The following is a 15,811-nucleotide window of genomic DNA, read 5'->3' as shown; positions in this document are numbered from 1 at the left end:
GTAGTAGTAGTAGTAGTAGTAGTAGCAGTAGCATTACTTTCAGTCGGGGCAAAGTCATGGGGATGCCGATGAACCCCTTCTAACCCCTTCTGCACCCCAGGGGAACACCAAAGGCTATGTGGTCAGAGGTCTGCAAGGAGCCTGGAGAGCAAGGCATCAGCAAGGAGCCTTATTGAAGGCCCACCTCCTTCAGGAGGCCTTCCCTGACTAAGCCCTCATTTCCTCTTCTCCCGCTCCCTTCAGCATCACTCTTGCACTTGGATTTGCTCCCTTTATTCAACCCTCCCTCAGCTCCACGGCACTTGTGTAGGTCTCCCTAGTTTATTTACCATAATGCCTGTCTCCCCCTCTAAACCGTGAGCTTGTTGTGGGCAGGGAACGTGTCAACGAACTCCATGATATTGTTATATTGTACTCTCCCAAGCATTTAGTATGCTGGTCTGCACACAGTAAGTGCCCAGTAAACACGACCGATTGATTGACTGATTGATTGGAAGTGAACAGGGCCAGGATAAAGTCCACTTAATTGAACTCTGGGGATCTGAGCTCAGTGTAAGTGAACCTCATCCTATAGGAGAGTGGTGTTCTCCCAAATCGTGTTGTTTTAATATCATTTCCCCTCAAACTGCACTGAGATCCTTCTCCCCCAGAGACCCTCAGTAAAGGTGATCGGCTTTGGTTGGGGAGGGAAGGGGGCAGCTGAAAGTGGGAAAGGGGAGAGGTCCAGGGTGGGGCCTGGGTGACAGGGCAGAAAAAGGCAGGGAAGACAGGAAGTTAGACAGCAGAGAGTGAAGGACATGGGGCTGCAGTGGGGAAATGGAAAGAAAGAGACAGGCAGACAGTGAAGAGGCAGAGGACGAGAAGCAGGAAAATACACGGGGGACACAGAGGAGAGCTAAGAGAGAGAGAGAGCAAGGGGGAGACTCCTAAGTGTGTGAGTGTTTGGCGTGGGGAACCAACAGAGGGGCCGGGAACCAAAGGTTGGTGGAAACAGAGGGTTGAGGAGAAAGAGGAAGGGGGTACGTGGTTGCTCACAAGCCCCTGGGGTCTGGCCCTGAGGGGCCATTCTGATGGCCAGATTCGGAGCTCTGGGAGGCCTCCCTGCCCAGACTGGGGCATTGGGACCCACACCGCCCTGATTCTGATGACTTGACACCTGTCCACATGTTTTGTTTTGTTGTCTTTCCCCCTCTTCTAGACTTTGAGCCCGCTGTTAGGTAGGGACCGTCTCTCTATGTTGCCAACTTGGACTTCCCAAGTGCTTAGTACAGTGCTCTGCACACAGTAAGCGCTCAATAAATACGATTGAATGAATGAATGAATGAATCTGGGAAGCAGAAACCGCGCTGCTGCTGCTATTGTTACTCAGCAACAGTAATGCTCACCCAGGCTGGCAGGAGTGGGGAGAAACCATGGAGGGAGACCACCACGCTACCCATCTCCAAACCCCTCCCTCCAACTAACCCCTCATTTTGCCACTCCATTTGCCCTCCCTTTTATGCATTTGAGTGGCACGCACCCCACCACAGCCCCACAGGACTTATGTCAGTGCTTAGAACAGTGCACAGCGCTTAGAACAGTGCTTTGCACATAGTAAGCGCTTAGCAAATACCATCATTATTATTACATGTCCTTATCCTCCGCCATTTCCCCATCCGTCATTTCCAAGGAAGCAATCGATGGCATTTATTAAACACTTACTGTGTGCAGAGTACTGTACTAAGCGCTTGGGAAAGTATAATTCAACAGTTGGGAGATGCGATCCCAGCCCCCAGGGAGTGTCACCCAACTCTGTTGTAGCACATCATACTCTCCCAAGCGCTTAATACAGTGCTCTGCCCACAGTAAGTACCCAATAAATACTGGTGATTGATTGGTTAAGAGGGTGTGGATGGGGAGGGACAGGTGTGAGTGGCAGATAAGCCCTCCCTTCCTCTCCCATGTATGTGGGCACACACCTCCCTGTGTGATCCTCCCACTCCTCTGCTAGACTGTAAACTCATTAGGGAAGCAGCATGGCTCAGTGGAAAGAGCATAGGCTTTGTTGTCAGAGGTCATTAGTTCAAATCCCGGCTCTGCCACTTGTCAGCTGTGTGACTTTGGGCAAGTCACTTAACTTCTCTGAGCCTCGGTTACCTCATCTGTAAAATGGGGATTGAGACAGTGAGCCCCACGTGGGACAACCTGATCACCTTGCAAACTCCCCAGAGCTTAGAACAGTGCTTTGCACATAGTAAGTGCTTAATAAATGCCATCATTATCATTATTGTGGGCAAGGAATGTGTTTATTGTTATATGTACAAGAGTACAATGTATTGTACGGTGCTCTGCACACGGTAAGTGCTCAATAAATATGACTGAATGAATGAAAGGAAGGGAGGGCAGCCCAAGTGATCCCATGCCTGGTCCACCCCAGGGGAAAAGGGGCAGCAGAAACATCAGTGTCATCATTCATTCATTCAGTCAATCGTATTTATTGAGCACTTACTGTGTGCAGAGCACTGTACTAAGCACTTCGGAAGTACAAGTTGGCAACATATAGAGACGGTCCCTACCCAACAGTGGGCTCACAGTCTAGAATGGGGGAGACAGAGAACAAAACAAAACATATTAACAAAATAAAATAAATAGAATAAATATGTACAAGTAAAATAAATAGAGTAATAAATACGTACTAACATATATACATATATACAGGTGCTGTGGGGAAGGGAAGGAGGTGAAACGGGGGAGATGGACGGGGGACAAGGGGGAGAGGAAGGAGGGGGCTCAGTCTGGGAAGGCCTTCTGGAGGAGGTGAGCTCTCAGTAGGACCTTGAAGGGAGAAAGAGAGCTAGCTTGGCGGATGTGTGGAAGGAGGGCATTCCAGGCCAGGGGGATGACGTGGGCTGGGGGTCGACGGTGGGACTGGCAAGAACGAGGCACGGTGAGGAGATTAGTGGCAGAGGAGTGGAGGGTTGCGGGCTGGGCTGGAGAAGGAGCGAAGGGAGATGAGGTAGGAGGGGGCGAGGTGATGGACAGCCTTGAAGCCCAGGGTGAGGAGTTTCTGCCTGATGTGTCCTGCCCAGACCATCCAGCTGTGTCCCCTGTGGGTGCCAGCCCCCGGGAGAAGGGGACGGGCAGGCTGCCGGGGGACTAGGGCCAGGCCCAGATGCCCACAGGCCCATTTCTCCGGGGCTAAAACAACCCCAGAGCAGACGCCTTCGGAGCCCAGGAGGGGGTAGAGGGGGCCGACTTTGGGTCCCACCCAAACAGGCAAATGCTGGCCTGAGGTTTTCCCTCTTTCCTTGAAAACCTTGAGAGCAGAGACAGTTTTCATCACCGGCTCAGCTGGCACTTTGAGCAGCTTCCACTCAGGCGGAGCCCACGTATGGGCAAGAAGACTCCCCCACCTCCAAGCCTGCAGCTCAGGCTTGTGGGTGTGCATGCAAACACACATACACACACACACTCTCTGTCTCTTTCTTTTCCGACACCCTCAGTGCTCCCGTTACTGGGCCCTGGGAAGGGAGGCCCGGGATCCCTCAAGGGAGAATGCCAGCCTCCCTACAGGACCTAATGAGGAGGAAGAGGCAATTGTCTCCCAGAGCGGGCACCTCTCTTTGCCCCTCGGGCACCGAAGGCATCGGTCTCCAGCGGGAACCAGACACTTCGGCAAATGGGATTCATTAAGCCGAGGATAGACCCAAGTTAGAGAGGAGATGAATAAGGTATCAGTCCTACTCACAAAAGAAGCAGAGTGGCCTGGTGGAAAGAGGTTGAGAGAGGTGGAAGAGGTTCTAATCCCGGCTCCACCACTGGTCTGCTGGATGACCTTGGCCAAGTCACTTCATTTCTTTGCGCCTCAGTTACCTCATCTATAAAATGGGGATGATAACATCTGCTTCTCTCAATCGGTGATTGTTACCAGTGGTAAATCAATCAATGATATTTATTGAGTGTTTACCATGTAAGCTACTTGGCTTAGTGGAAAGAGCACGGGCTTGGAAGTCAGAGGTCATGGGTTCTAATCCCTGCTCCGCCACTTGTCAGCTGTGTGACTTCGGGCAAGTCACTTCACTTCTCTGGGCCTCAGTTATCTCATCTGTAAAATGGGGATTAAGACTGTGAGCCCCATGAGGGACAACGTGATAATCTTTTATCTACCCCATTGCTTAGAACAGTGCTTGGCACATAGCAATTGCTTAACAAATACCATTATTATTATTATTATTATGTGCAGAGCACTGTACTAAGCGCTTGGGAGAGTACAATAAAACAGAGGTGGTAGACATAATCCCTGCTCTTAAGGCAGTGACCATCTCCCTACCTCACAGGGATGTTTAGAGGACAGAAGTGAGCTACCTGAGGAGAAAGCACTTTAAGAATAAAAAAATTTTTCATTAAATCCAGCTTGTCTTTCTGTCACATGTTGCCTGATGGGCTCAGTTCTTCTATAATGCAGGGCTTGCGTTTCAGTCCTGCAATGAGGAAAAATCACATCGTAGTATGGATGTCTTGCTCATTGCAGCACTCCCAGAAGCACACAATCATATTCCTTTCAACGTTGCATTCATTCATTCAGTCAATCGTATTTATTGAGCACTCACTGTGTGCAGAGCACTGTACTAAGCGTTTGGGAAGTACAAGTCGGTAACATATAGAGGCAGTCCCTACCCAACAATGGGCTCACAGTCTAGAAGGGGGAGACAGACAACAAAACAGACAGGTATTAAATCATCAGAACAAATAGACAGGTGTAGACAGGTGTTAAAATCATCAGAACAAATGGAATTAAAGCTATATGCACATTATCAATCAAGCAATCAATCAATCGTATTTATTGAGCGCTGTGTGTAGAGCACTGTACTAACTGCTTGGGAAGTACAAGTTGGCAACATTATTAACAAAATAGATAGTAAATATGTACAAGTAATAAATAGAGCAATAAATCAGTACAAATATATATACAGGTGCTGTGGAGAGGGGAAGCAGGTAGGACAGGGGGGATGGGGAGGAGAAGAGGAAAAAGGGGGCTCAGTTTGGGGCATCCTCACATCTCATTCTGTCCAGAGCAAGGATTATCACCTAATTTTCCAACTGCGTTTGACCCCAAACCCAGAGTGAAAGCCTGCTGGATTTTTGGTTTTTATGGTATTTATAGATGCTTACTATTGGTCAAACACAGTTCTAAGTACTGGGGAAGATACCAGTTAATCAGGTCGGGCGCAGTCCCTGACCGGCACGGGGCTCACAGTCTAAGCAGGAAGGAGAAGAGGAGAACTGAGGCCCAGAGAAGCTAAGTGGCTTGCCCAAGGTCACACAACAAGCATTTGGCAGATGTGGGATTAGAATCCAGGTCCTCTGACTCCCAAATCCATGACCTTTCCACTAGGCCATGCTGCTTTCCTGAGCACACAATGCTCTGCACACTGGTGCTTGATAAATAGTACTGATGATGATGACGGATTAACCCTTCCTGGACCAATATCCTAGGAATCTATTCATTGCCAGATGCAGGTCCCCAATGATGTGTCACAAAAGACTTAACAGTGGGGGAGGGGATTGTATTGTCATCCTAGACGGTGGATGGGGGTGCGACTTTATTGTCATCATAGATGGTGGGGGGCCAGAGGGATATAGATTCCTTCCCTTCAGCAGGTTTCCCTTTCTTTGAATCAAGAGGGTTTATGGTCTAGCTCCCTGCCTATAGCTTTCCATCTCCCTTTGTCCTAACTCTCTCCTGCTGGGACTGAAGTCCATTTCCTCAGATTCATTCCTCTGTGAAACAGAGAGGCCAGCTGGTCACTATCTCAGCCCTAATTATCCTCTCCTCTTCCTTTCATTCTTTCCCTCACTGTGTCCACTCCTAACATCTAGTCACATATTCACTCCAGCAAAAGGAGTTTGTTTGCCTCTAAATCCCTCCTATCCACAGTCCCAAACCATAAAGGCCCAGAGCTAATCCATCGGCTTCCCAGTCTTCCTGTCCAGAAGAACCGAAGCAACGTGGCTCAGTGGAAAGAGCCCGGGCTTTGGAGTCAGAGGTCATGGGTTCAAATCCCTGCTCCGCCAACTGTCAGCTGTGTGACTTTGGGTAAGTCACTTCACTTCTCTGGGCCTCAGTTCCTCTCATCTGTAAAATGGGGATTAAGACTGTGAGCCCCTCCGTGGGACAACCTGATCACCTTGTAACCTCCCCAGCACTTAGAACGGTGCTTTGCACATAGTTAGCGCTTAATAAATGCCATCATTATTATTACTTCTGCTTCTTACAGTCCTTGGCCTCCTATGTGACCTTTGACCTCATCAATGCCAACTCCAGCCCCCGGGGCAGGCCTCTGCCTGCCTTCTGCCCTGGGAGCCGAAACGATAGATAGATTTTCCAACCCAGAGAGGTAAACCTGTCCAACTGTTGTGAATGTTCTCTTTCTCCCTCTCTGCTTGCGCTTTAAGAGTAATTGAGTGAAATAATTCTTTTCCTGAAATGCAGCTGTGTTGATTCCCCCCCCCCACCCCCACCCCAGAGCTCTCGCTGCCATACATATCAAAATCCAAGCGAGAGGGGGGAAGGGGGATTTAATGCTGATGATAGGAATATTCATTTCCATGAAAAAAAATCAATGAGCAGAGGGACGGTGCACAGACACTGAGGGTGAGGAGGCCGTGAGGATGGAGGGAGAAGAGGACTAAACAGCGGTTGAGGAAGGGAATACACAAACACCCTGTCAGATGGACGGACAGACCGTACCCCCAGTTCTGCATCTCCCAGGCTGGGAGAGGCGGGGACACTCACACATGCATGGATTAGGCTCATCTGTTCTCATTTCTTCTGTATTCTCTCAATATGATTCCCACAAACACACACAAATATTACACACACACACTCTCTCTCTCTCATACCTCCAGGCTCAAGCATTATCTCTCTTCTCCTTGCTCTATCCCTTTTTCCCTCAGGTCTACTTTTCCTGGTGGGGGGAGGGAGGAGTTTCTGGGGGTTTCTGGCTGGCTGCTCGCTCCAGCCCAAGGCAGGATGATCACTGGGACGCTCAGAGGCGGACCTCCCCACCTCACCATGCTCCTTCCAAAGAAGACGCTGACACTCTGCTCGGGAGCCAGGGGCCTGGGAAACAACTCTGCCCTCCTTCTGCACCACGGTCTGTCAGATACGGACTTCAGGCAGTGAGGCAGAGAGGAGGTCCACCCCGGGCACCCTGGCCAGAGGCGGTGAGGGGCCCAGACAGCCTGTAGTCATCCGAGGCCTTTGCCCAGAAGAAGGGGGCTCCAAGCCCCAGTGGCTGCAAAGCACCAGGGAAATTCTTCCCCACATTTCCCTCCTCCCCGGCTACCACTACTACAGCTAACCTTTCCTCCCTTCCTCTTTCTTCCTCCTCTCCCTTGTCTCTTTCATCCCTTCTCCCTCCCTTTTCTCCTCTTTTTGCCCTTCCCCTGCTTCTCCCCCAAATGCCCTGTCAAGCCTGCAGTCTTACCACTCTCACCTGGGCCAAAGCGGTCAGCTGAGCTCCACCGGAGCTCTTCTGGCTGCCAGAGAGAGGGAGGGAGGGAGAGAGATTGTTTTCTCCTCCATCTCTGCGAAAGAAGAAGTGGGTGGGGGCTGGAGGAGGGAATGACCAGTGATCAGGGGGAACCGGGAAGTATCCAGGGAATTGGAAAACTGTTCCCATGAACTGGGACCCTCAGTAACTAGGACCCTTTTCTGGTGTGCACATACTGAACAGGCAGCCGAGATGAACTTTCACACAAGGTGGCTTCGTTCGGGCCCAAATCCACTTTCTTTTCTCCCACAAGCAGAAAGGTCCCGGAACTGCTTTGAATAGTCATTGCGGTGGTTAGTAGTAGTTAGGCACTTACTATATGCCAAACTCTGTGGTAGATCAGACGCAATCAGATCAGACTCAATCCCTGTCTTACATATGATTCACAGACTAAGGGGGAGGGAGAAGGAGTACTGAATCCCCATTTTACAGACGAGGACACAGAGGCACAGGAAAGTTAAATGACTTGCCCATGGTCACACCGCAAGCGACAGAGCCAGGTCCCAGTTGGTTGTGGGCAGGGAATGGGTCTGTTTATTGTTGTCTTGTACTCTCCCAAGCGCTTAGTACGGTGCTCTGCACACAGTAAGCGCTCAGTAAGTACAATTACGTGAATGAGTGAATGAAATGACTCCCCGAGTCCTGTGTTCTTTCCACTAGGCCACCTGGCTCAAACCTGGTTGGGATCTGGAGAGGGAAGTAAGATCTCTGAGACAGGTGACCAGGGTGGGTGAGAGGGGGGTCTGAACAGTTGTTTGGTGGTCCGTAGGGCAGGGAGGTGCTAGAAAACCCTCTTTCTCCCACTTATCATTTTCTAGCCTAGGGATTTGCTCTCCTGGGCTCCTCCTTCTGTTGCTGGTTGTATGGTGAGCAGCATCGTGGATTTCTTCCCCGCTCCCCATGAACAGAGGGACCAGAAGCCCAGAGCTCAGGGGTGACATAAAATGGAAGAGACACTTCAGTACAGACTGCTCTTCTCCTCCAAAGCACACACTGTCTGAAGTTCTTCCTAGTCCTTTAATTTTGATCGTCATCTTCTTATTTACAGGGCAAAGTAAGGGTGACTGAGTGTCAACAAAAATTCAATTATCCAAGAGGGTCCCGACCCCGGTTGACCTTGGTCCTGGACACTGGATAAATGAGTCGTTTTTCTTATTCAGCCTCCCACCTCCTTCCCCAGGATGAAACAGATGGAACAGGATGGTCCCTCAATCCCCAACCAGCTCCAGAACTGCTTCTCTTAGCAGCTGAAGCTTGAAAATTCAGATCCAGTTGCCTCAGGATGCACCTTTGCTTTTTTTCTGTGCTATTTGATAAGTACTTACTGCCTGCCAGGCACTGTATTAAGTGCTGGAGGAGATACAAGCTAATCAGGATGGACACAGTCCTTGTCCCACAAGGGGCTCACAGTCTTCATCTCCATTTTACAGTTTAGGGAACTAAGGCACAGAGAAGTGACGTGACCTGCCCAAGGTCACCCAGCAGACAAGCAGCAGAGCCAGGATTAGATCCCAGGTCCTCGACTCCCGGGCCCGGGTTCAATTAATTAGGTGACGCTGCTCCATCTCTTCCCACCTCAGACTCCTCATCCCAACCAGAGGTCACTTTCTACAGTCCAAAGACCCTTGTGCCTCTTTTTGGGTCCCTCCCTGGGCAAAGCTGGAAGCTGCCTGGAGGGTCTGCATGTATACCTGTATGAATATGTGTGTCTGCATAGGTGTGTAATAATAATAATGTGTGGTGTTAGTCCAATGATCACTATATGCCAAACACTGTACCAAGCACTGGGGGAAAAACAAGACAATCAAGTTGAACACAGTCCCTGTCCCCCATGGGGCTCAGAAGGAGGACAGGCATTGAATCCCCATTTTACAGATGAGGAAACCGAGGTGCAGAGAAGTGAAGTGACTTGTCCAAGGTCACGGCGGAGCTCTGTGTGTGAGCAGGCAGGATGGGAAACCACCTGGGTGCCCAGGCCCGCACCTGACTCATAACTTTGGGACTCGATTTCCCTGCTCACAGCGATGGGGCTGAGGGCGGGTGGATGACACGGGAAGTCCGAACGTGTGCTCCTTGGAGAGATGGAAGGGTGGGCAGCTGGGTGGGCGCTGAGGGGGAAGCCAGGAGGGGGGTGGCTGCCCCCCCCCCCCCGTTAAGCCGCGGTCAGAGCCTTGGTGCGGGAGAGGTGGGCGGCATTAATGAGAGAGGCCGGGGCATGAGGGATACGGAGTGACGGCTCCAGATCAGGGCCAGGGGCTCTCGTCAAGGAAGGTTACTTCAATTTCCCCTTCTCCCCCTGACGCTTGGGGAGAGGCCAGTTGGTCATTTCAAGAAGCCGGGAGGATGGGCAGACTGCAGAGGGCTGGACCGCTCTGCTGTCAGCTTGAATCACCAGCTCCGCTCCACAGGATCCTCATCTCAAATCTGCCCGGATCTCAAAAGCTCTCTTATTCCATATCCCACCTTGCCCGCCCACCCTCCCTTCTCTCCACCCAACCCTCCCCGCATTTTTTCTTCCTTTCCACCACTCTCCTGTTCTCTTTCTCTCTTGCCCTGGCCCATTCTTTTCCCACTAGCCTATCCTTGGCCCATCTACCCCAATCCTCTCCCTCCAGCCTTGCTTTTTCTCCCTCCTGGTCATTTATTCTTCCTTTCCTTCCTCTGCCATCTCCCTCTCACACCCTCACATACACATACACACATGCATGCTCTGTCTCATAGGGTGGAGAGACAAGGCAAAATGGGTGAAGTAGGGGCTAATGAGAAGCAGTGATTCGCACTCCCCACTCTCTCCCCATTAATAATAATAATGGTATTTGTTAAGCGCTTACTTTGCACTCCCCACTCTCTCCCCATTATTAATAATAATAATAATAATAATGGTATTTGTTCAGTGCTTACTATGTGCCAAGCACTGATCTAAGTGCTGGGGTAGATACAAGGTAATCATGTTGTCCCACGTGGGGCTCACAGTCTTAAACCCCATTTTGCAGATGAGGTAACTGAGGCCCAGAGAAGTTAAGTGACTTGTCCAAAGTCATTTCCCCCCAGGTTGCTAATACTAATGATTGTGGTACTTGATAATAATTATTGTGGTATCCATTAAGACCTTACTATGTGCCAGGCGCTGTACTAAGCCTGGGGTGGATACAAGCAAATTACGTTGGACCCTGTCCCTGTCGGGACTCACATTCTCAATCCCCATTTTCCAGATGAGGTAACTGAAGCCCAGAAAAGTGAACTAACTTGCCCAAGGCCACAGAGGAGACAAGTGGCGGGGTCAGAATTCGAACCCATGACCTCCTGGCTCCCAGGCCCAGGCTCTATCCATTGCTGTACCCTGCTTCCTCTTTTTAAATGCTTATTAAGCTCCTAGCACTCTGATATATACAGTCCCTATCCCACTTGGGGTTCCCAGTCAAAGTAATAATAATAATAATAATAATAATTATGATGGTATTTGTTAAGCGCTTACTATGTGCAAAGCACTGTTCTAAGCTCTGGGGAGGTTACAAGGTGGTCAGATTGTCCCACATGGGGCTCACAGTCTTCATCCCCATTTTACAGATGAGGTCACTGAGGCCCAGAGAAGTGAAGTGACTTGCCCAAGGTCACACAGCAGACAAGTGGTGGAGCCAGGATTAGAACCCACGGCCTCCAACTCTCCAGCCTGGGCTCTTGCCACTGAGTCACGCTGCTTCCTGTAGGAGGGAGAACAAGTATTGAGCCCCCATTTGACAGACGAGGGAACTGAGGCATGGAGCAGTTAAATAATAATAATAATAATAATAATAATAATAATAATAATAATAATGGCATTTATTAAGCGCTTACTATGTGCAAAGTACTGTTCTAAGTGCTGGGGAGGTTACAAGGTGGTCAGGTTGTCCCATGGGGGGCTCACAATCTTAATCCCCGTTTTACAGATGAGGTAACTGAGGCCCAGAGAGTAATAATAATAATAATGGCATTTATTAAGCACTTACTATGTGCAAAGCACTGTTCTAAGTGCTGAAATGATGGCATTTATTAAGCGCTTACTATGTGCAAAGCACTGTTCTAAGCACTGGGGAGGTTACAAGGTAATCAGGTTGTCCCATGTTGGGGCTCACAGTCTTAATCCCCATTTTTACAGATGAGGGAACTGAGGCACAGAGAAGTGAAGTGACTTGCCCAAAGTCACACAGCTGGCAATTGGCAGAGCTGGGATTGGAACCCATGACCTCTGACTCCAAAGTCCAGGCTCTTTCCACTGAACCACGCTGTTTCTCAGGGTCTTGCTCGGGCCATCTCCCCTGACTGGAAACTCCTGGCCCTTCCCATCCGCCAGCAGACCTCAGCTATAAATGAGTTGCCAAGGTCACACAGCAGGCAAGTGGCAGAGCCAGAATTAGAACTCAGGTCCTCTGACTCCCACGTCTGTGCTCTGGCCACTAGATCACTCTGCTCTGCTTCCTGGTCTCCATTAGCCTTGACAACTGATTTTTGTTTCTGATCCCATTTTTTAATAACTTGTCTCTTCCTCCCCGGACTTGTCTCTTCCAGAAGAGAAGAGAAGCAGCGTGGCTCAGTGGAAAGAGCACAGGTTTTGGAGTCAGAGGTCATGGGTTCAAATCCCAGCTCCACCAATTGTCAGCTGTGTGACCTTGGGCAAGTCACTTCACTTCTCTGGGCCTCAGTTACCTTATCTGTAAAATGAGGATTGACTGTGAGCTCCCCGTGGGACAACCTGATCACCTTGTAACCTCCCCAGCGCTTAGAACAGTGCTTTGCACATAGTAAGCACTTAATAAATGCCTCCATTATTATTATTATTATTATTATTATTATTATTATTCCGGACTTTGGGGTGCGTGACCCCCAAGACTGGGGAATCTCCCTCCTGGAAGAACTGAGAGAAAAGGGTGGCGCTTGGGGAGAGAAAAAGAGGAGAAAGGGGAGGGGAAAGCAGTGCTCTGCACTGGGTAAGCAATCAGTAAATGCCATTGATTGATTGATTGATTGATTGATTTAAAAGTTTAGGTGGTGCTGACATGGGAGTTGGAGGCTATAGAGGAGACAGAGTAATCAGGGAAGGCCTCCTGGAGGAGGTGGTCTTGCAGAAGGGCTTAGAAGATGGAGGAGAGCTGAGGTCTGCTGGTGGATGGGAAGGGCCAGGAGTTTCCGGGCAGGGGAGACGGCCCGAGCAAGACCCTGAGAAGCAGTGTGGCCTAGTAGATAGAGTACAGGCACGGATGTCAGAAGGACCTGGGTTCTAATCCTGGCCCCACCTCTTGTCGGCTGTGTAACCTTGGGCACGTCACTTCACTTCTCTGGGCCTCAGGTATCTCATCTTGAAATGGGGATTAAGACCGTGAGCTCCGCGTGAGATGCAGACTATTTTCAACCTGAATAACTTGTATCTACACCAGCGCTTAGTACAGTGCCTGACTCATAGTAAGTGGTTAATAAATACCATTAACAACAACAATTCGCTCTCTTCCTCCCTTCAAAGCCCTACTGAGAGCTTACCTCCTCCAGGAGGCCTTCCCACACTGAGCCCTCTTTTTCCTCTCCCCTTCCCCATCCCTACCTCCTTCCCCTCCCCACAGCACCTGTATATACATTTGTACAGATTTATTACTCTATTTTACTTGTACATATTTACTACTTATTTTGTTAATGATGTGCATTTAGCTTTAACCCTATTTGTTCCGACTATTTTGACACCTGTCTACATGTTTTGTTTTGTTGCCTGTCTCCCCCTCCTAGACCGTGAGCCCGTCGTTGGGTCGGGACCGTCTCTATATTCATTTGTTCATTCAATCGTAATTATTGAGCACTTACTGTGCGCAGAGTGGGAAGTGAAAGCGCTCTATATGTTGCCGACTTGTACTTCCCAAGCGCTTAGTACAGTGCTCTGCACACAGTAAGGGCTCAATGGATAGGATTGAATGAACAGCAACAACAGAGACAAGAACCTGGATAGTTCAGAGGCAGGGGGATGGACCACCTGCCCATCGCAGCTCTAGGACTCTCTACTATCTCCTCTCCCAACCCCCACTTCCATCCCTGGCCTCCAGCAGCCTTACCCACCAGCTTCTCTCCCAGGAGGGAGAACCGTCTTAAAGTACCCGCTCCCTGTTCCTCGGGAACTAATTACCGTGTTCCGAGCGGGGTCCATTAGCGCTAATGACAGTGACAAGATCAAGCAAGAGCAGGGCAGGCAAAGGAATGCTCGGCCACTAAGTGGCTTAGGAGGCTGATGCGTGCCCTGAGAGGCCCCCGCCGGGTGACCTTGTTAGAGACGGGCAGGGCTGGGTTGTCCATGGAGAACTCCAGCATGGAATCCTGGGATCGTGGAGTCTGCGGCCCGAAGGGACCACCGCAGAACCTGGGTCCGGCCCCCTCCGCCTTCGGGCAAGACTGCACCAAGCATCGGACAGACCCTTTCCAATATTCTGTGGGCCGATCCCAAAATGGGGCAGCGGGGACAAGAATGGTGTAGTAATAAGAAGAAGAATGGCATTTATTCAGCGCTTACTATGTGCAAAGCACTGTTCGAAGCACTGGGGAGGTTACAAGGTGATCAGGTTGTCCCACAGGGGGCTCACAGTTTTAATCCCCCTTTTACAGATGAGGGAACTGAGGCCCATTGAAGTTAAGTGACTTGCCCAAAGTCATACAGCTGACAGTTGGTGGAGCCGGGATTTGAACCCATGACCTCTGACTCCAAAGCTCATGCTCTTTCCACTGAGCCACGCTACTTCTCTAGAAGCTCTAGTAGATAGAGCACGGGCCTGGGTTCTAATCCCGACTCTGCCACTTGTTTGCTGTGTGACCATGGGCAAGCCACTTCACTTCTCTGTGCCTCCGTTCCCTCATCTATAAAATGGGGTTTAAGGTTGTGAGCCCCATGTGGGACAGGGACGGTGCCTAAAGCGATTTGCTTGTATCCACCCCTGCGCTCAGTGCAGTGCCTGGTACATAGTAAGTGCTTAACAAATACCATTATTATTATTATTATCATTATTATTACTCCCAGCTCTGTCCCCTGGCTGATTGAGAGGCTTTGAACAAGTCACCAAATGTCAGTTTTCCCTTCTCTAAAATGGGACCGGTAATGCCTGCCTCCCTCCTTTCGAGGGATGTTTCGAGGATGGAGAAGATCATCCGCTTGGAAGATCTTTGGAGTAAAGACTGCATACAATATCAGTTCCACCGCCAATCTCGACAGCCTGTCCCATTTATTTAATCATCCTTAGTCTCAAAAAGTTCTTCCTCAGATCTAGCCTAAATCCTGCTTACTACAGTATGATTCTGCTTCTTCTAGTCTTGCTCTATGGTCAACTGGTTGGCCCCCTCAAACAAAAGCAGGCAATAAATTGGGCCACTGGCTGACCTCTTCCAACCAGCCCAACTGTCAAAGCAGAGGCCACACTAGATTATAAGATCCTCAAGGGCAGAGAATCACGTCAACTTACTCAATCATCCTCCCCGAAGTGCTTAGTAGAGTGCTCTGCAATCAATCAATCAATCGTATTTATTGAGCGCTTACTGTGTGCAGAGCACACAATAAACGCTCAATAAATAACCACTGTTGATGCTAAAGACCTAAAGTTTGTGACTGTTCTGTCACAAGAGAAGCAACCCAACATCATCAAAGCTGACTGAATAAATTCACCTATTGGTTGAAAATCAGGCTAGTTTTGGCCGGGGGAGGGAGGGAGGAGGTTTAAGCCCTACTTCTTCATCATCATCATCATTATGGTACTTGTTAAGTGCTTACTATGTTCTAGGTACTGTACTAAGCACTCGAGTGGTTACAAGCAAATCGGGTTCATTCATTCATTCAATCGTATTTGGAGTGCTTACTGTGTGCAGAGCACTGTACTAAGCGCTTGGGAAGTACACGTTGGCAACATATAGAGACGGTCCCTACCCAACAACGGGCTCACAGTCTAGAAGGGGTTGGACACAGTCCTCGCCCCACATAGGGCTCACAGTCTTATTCTCCATTTTACAGATGAGGTAACTGAGGCCCAGAGAAGTGAAGTGACTTGCCTAAGGTCACTCACTTAAGCTAAGCAGGAGAGGTGATGGAGGTCTCCAAAGGAAGAGCGGGAAGCAGGCGGCTTTCGATCTGTCCAATAGTAATAATTGTAGTATCCGTTCGGTGAATACTGTGTGCTAAGCACTGTGCCAAGAATTGGGGTAGATAAAATAAGCACTTAGTACAGTGCTCTGCACACAGTGAGGGCTCAACAAATACGACTGAATAAATAAAATAAAATAAA

General features: G+C 49.6%; 1 protein-coding gene across 1 annotated transcript in view; it reads right to left on the bottom strand.

Annotated features, from left to right (window-relative positions):
- The window catches only part of CACNA1I (calcium voltage-gated channel subunit alpha1 I), a gene marked incomplete at its 5' end in the record, with an annotated part of 119,427 nt that overhangs the window by 90,200 nt on the left and 13,416 nt on the right, over positions 1-15,811 (bottom strand). The gene's annotated exons all lie outside the window — the stretch shown is intronic.

Source organism: Tachyglossus aculeatus, chromosome 14 (genome assembly GCF_015852505.1).
Source record: "Tachyglossus aculeatus isolate mTacAcu1 chromosome 14, mTacAcu1.pri, whole genome shotgun sequence".
Lineage (NCBI taxonomy): Eukaryota > Metazoa > Chordata > Mammalia > Monotremata > Tachyglossidae > Tachyglossus > Tachyglossus aculeatus.
The sequence above is the reverse complement of the archived record's forward strand: the minus strand, read 5'-3'. Positions and strand labels throughout refer to the sequence as shown.